Source organism: Herpailurus yagouaroundi, unplaced genomic scaffold (assembly GCF_014898765.1).
Source record: "Herpailurus yagouaroundi ecotype Mexico unplaced genomic scaffold, PumYag 248, whole genome shotgun sequence".
NCBI lineage: Eukaryota > Metazoa > Chordata > Mammalia > Carnivora > Felidae > Herpailurus > Herpailurus yagouaroundi.
In genome coordinates, this window is record NW_024412465.1 from 5776360 (window position 1) to 5780822 (window position 4463).

Here is a 4463-nt window from a genome sequence, read left to right on the forward strand (position 1 = left end):
TCTCAGTGGCCCTGGCCTGCCTGGATCTCAGGGGTCCTGCCCCTCCTGGATCTCAGGGGTCCAGACCCTCCTGGATCTCAGTGGCCCTGGCCTGCCTGGATCTCAGGGGTCCTGCCCCTCCTGGATCTCAGTGGCCCTGCCCCTCTTGGATCTCAGCGGCCCTGCCCTGCCTGGATCTCAGTGGCCCTGGCCTGCCTGGATCTCAGTGGTCCTGCCCTGCCTGGATCTCAGGGGCCCTGCCCCTCCTGCATCTCAGCGGCCCTGCCCTGCCTCCATCTCAGGGGCCCTCCCCTGCCTGGATCTCAGGGGTCCTGCCCCTCCTGGATCTCAGAGGCCCTGCCCTGCCTGGATCTCAGTGGCCCTGGCCTGCCTGGATCTCAGGGGTCCTGCCCCTCCTGGATCTCAGGGGTCCAGACCCTCCTGGATCTCAGTGGCCCTGGCCTGCCTGGATCTCAGGGGTCCTGCCCCTCCTGGATCTCAGAGGCCCTGCCCTGCCTGGATCTCAGCGGCCCTGCCCTGCCTGGATCTCAGCGGCCCTGCCCCTCCTGGATCTCAGCAGCCCTGTCCCTCCTGGATCTCAGCGGCCCTGCCCTGCCTGGTTCTCAGTGGCCCGGCCCTGCCTGGATCTCAGTGGCCCTGCCCTGCCTGGATCTCAGGGGTCCTGCCCTGCCTGGATCTCAGTGGCCCTGCCCCTCCTGGATCTCAATGGCCCTGCCCCTCCTGGATCTCAGCGGCTCTGCCCTGCCTGGATCTCAGGGGCCCTGCCCCTCCTGCGTCTCACACTGGCCTGCATTGCTGGGGAAGGATCAATCCCTACTGTTTGAAGCCTCCCGGATGGAGTCCTTTGACACTACATCCCGAGGAAACTGACACGTGCCCTTTCTTGTTTCTGTCAGATGAGGGGCTCAGGCGGGTTCCCATGACCGGGTCCTGACAGGCAGCGGAGGTTTCTGGTTACGTCTTCCTCACCCTCCTCTGGAAGCGGGTGTCAGGTCCCCACACCGGGGGGCCCTGCCTCTCATCCTTTCTTCCCGTCACTCCCCAGCGCCCCCAGAGGTGGAGTATTTCCTCGGTTATTCTTCTCTCTGCCTTTCCGGAAACAAGGTCGCGTGTTCCTGAGCCTCCAGAACAGGCCCAGAACGGCAGACGGAGTGACTTGCTCCAGGAACCAAGCTCTACGATGAACCCCCGAGCCTGTGGTCTGCTCCCAATCCCGGAGGTGTGCGCCCTGGCCTGTGGACGTGGGGAGAGTGACACGTTCTCTTGGGCTCCCACGTGGTCGGGGAGTCAGCAACGCTGGGAAGGGTACGAGCCCTCCCTGCCTCGTCTCCCGACGCTGGCCGGGACGCCCAGCCTCCTCCTCCATAACGAGGGATGTCCGTGTACAAGGGGCTTTCCGTCGTCCTGACCTGTAGTTCCCTCTGAGCTGACGGCAGCTGTGGTCCCCGAGTCCCTTCTGTTCCTTTTCTTAGAGGCGGGAACAGCTGTCAGCAGTTGGGCGGGAAGGGACCCAAAGCTCGGTGACAGAAGTGAGAAAGACAGGCCCGCACCCGTAGCCCATCTTGAGGAGAAGCCATGGGATACCCTACGTGACCCCGGGAGGCACAAGACCACCGAGGGAGAGGCTCCAAGAGTGCCAATCGGGAGAGCCACTTCGAGCATAGGAGGTCTCGCATGGCACACGGAGCCCCCGACGCTGTGCCTTTGGATCCACCGCGAACAAGAAACATGGCTGGAAAACATGGCGGACCTGGGACCCAGCCTCGAGCACACAGGACGCTTCGGCACCTTACGCTATTCCTACGACTTGCGGATGGTCTGAGGGGAGAGTGTTTTACCAACACCGTCGGTATGAATTACCTCGGGGTGCACTTGTTCCAGAAGCTGTAGGATGGACGAGGCTTTAGGAAATATTAATAAAAAAGGGGTGCCCGGGTGACTCAGTCAGTTGAGTGCCCGACTTCGGCTCAGGTCATGATCTCAGAGTTCGCGAGTTCAACCCCTGCATCAGGCTCTGTGCTGACAGCTCAGAGCCTGGAGCCTGCTTCGGATTCTGTGTCTCCTCTCTGACTCTCCCCTGTTCATGCTCTGTGTTTCTCTGTCTCAAAAATAAATAAAAATGTAAAAAAAAACAAAAAACAATAAAGTCTGAATACTCAAGATTTTTTCAGAGTTCCATGGGGTAGATTATTTTTCCTTAGAAAGTCAACAGATTGAAAAGGGGAAATAAACAGGGGCACCTGGGTAGGACACTTGGTTAAGCATCTGAATCTTGATATTGGCTCAGGTCATGGTCTCACGATTTGTGAGATCGAGGTCCATGTCAGGCTCTGTGCTGAGGGACCAACCTGCTCGGGATTCTCTCTCTGTGTCTCTCTCTCTGTCTGTCTCTCTCTCTGTCTCTGCCCCTCTCCTACTTGTGTCCTCTGTCTCCAAAACAAAATTAATTTATTAAATACAATTTTTAAAAAGCTGAAATAAATAACAGGTATGGTATAGAGAAAGCAGGATTTTGAATAAAAACCAATAGCCATAGAAATCGTGACGTGCACGAAAGGGCTGGCATGCTATCACTCAGACGTGCTATTCAGCATTGTGTCTGAGGTCTTGGCCACACAGAAAATAAGATAATTAACAAAGAAAAGGATGGAAACTCCTTTGATCCAGCGGCGGTATGATTCGTGGCTTCTGTAGAAAAATCCCAGACAGGGGACACCCTCTGGCTCAGTCGGTAGAGCATGAGACTGTTGATCTCAGGGTAGTGAGTTCAAGCCCCACGTTGGGTACGGAGCCTGCTGGAAATAAAATATTTTAAAATTATTTTTTTAACGTTTATTTATTTTTGAGGGCGGGGGAGGGGAGGTGCAGAGAGAGAGAGGGAGACACAGAATCGGAAGCAGGCTCCAGGCTCCGAGCTGTCAGCACAGAGCCCCACGCGGGGCTCAAACCCACGAACCGTGAGATCATGACCTGAGCTGAAGTCGGACGTTCAACCGACTGAGCCACCCAGGCGCCCTGAGCATCTTTTACTTTTAATTAAATTTTTATTTAAATTCCGGTGTAGTTAGCATACAGTGTAATATTCGTTTCAGCTGTAGAAAGAACATAGTGATGCAACCCTTCCCTATGTCACCCTGTGCTCATCACGACAGGGGTATCGTCAATCCCCGTCACGTAGTTAACCCGTCTCCACCGACCTCCACTGCCTTTTCGCTTCTGTTTCCCCGGACACAGAAAGTGTGTGTGCCTCTGTGCGTGTCCCATATGGGCGGGCCGGGCGTCCCAACATACGCCAGATGGAACGACGTCGAAGAAACCAGCAGGAACGTTTAGGAAACACCGGGACCCGTAGGGGAAACGTGAACACGCTTCAGCGCGCCTTGAATGCTTTTGCAAAAGCATCTCCCTGTCCTTACGCGGGTCCGGGGCAGCCACCGTGAAAGGCGGGGCGTTCGTGCAAATAGGCCAGAGGCGGGTCTGGCGGGGAGGCACCGAGCTATCTGGAGAGGCATGACGCACGGTGCCTTCGTGAGCAGACTCCGCTCTGCGGGGGTTCGCGTGCGAATGTGCACACACACCCTTTCCGCCCATCGCAATGGGGATGCAGCTGCCTGTGTTCGTCTCCACCTTGGACCCGCCTTCCCGCGGGATTCATGTCTGCTTTGTGCGGTTTCACACCAGACCCTCACAGAGCCTCCCTGTGGCCCCCAGTCCCCATGGAACGCTCTTAGACACTGTTTGTCAACAGGCCCGAGTTCAGACGGTCTCTACTGGGGTCTCTCCTGCTCTCATTGTCTCCATTCCCCCCCCCCCCCGCCCAGGGGACACCTGACAGTGTCTGGGGACAGTTGGTGTCACGCTAATGTGGGGACTGCTACCGGGATCCACGGGGTAGCGACCAGAGGCACTGCACAGGAGTCTACACTGCACAGGATGTACCGGGTTATGGTCTTCCAGCCCTGGACATCAGTGGTGGTTAGGCCATGAGAGTCTGTCTGTCCACCTACCTGTCCATCATCTATCCATCCATCCCCCATCCCCCATCCCCCATCCATCCATCCATCCATGGCTCATATCTTGTTATCTATCTATCTATCTTGTCTGTCCATCCATCCATCCATCCATCTATCCATCCATCCATCCATCCATCCCTCATATCTTGTTATCTATCTTTTCTGTCCATCCATCCATCTATCCATCCATCCATCCCTCATATCTTGTTATCTATCTATCCATCACCCAACATATATTCTATCTATCCATCCATCCATCCATCCATCCATCCATCCATCTATCCACCCACCCATACATCATATCTATCCTTCTATCTATCTGTCATCTACCCATCCATCCATCCATCCATCCACCCATACATCATATGTATCTATCCATCATCCATCCATCCCCTATCTATCCATTCTTGTATTATCTATCTATCTATCTATCTATCTATCTATCTATCT

At 55.4% G+C, this 4463-nt stretch overlaps 1 non-coding gene across 1 annotated transcript; it reads left to right on the forward strand.

Annotated features, from left to right (window-relative positions):
- Positions 1-2714: 2714 nt before the first annotated feature.
- Positions 2715-2786, forward strand: TRNAN-GUU (transfer RNA asparagine (anticodon GUU)). The gene has a single exon. It is a non-coding gene; the product is annotated as a tRNA-Asn (tRNA).
- The last annotated feature ends 1677 nt before the right edge of the window (positions 2787-4463 follow it).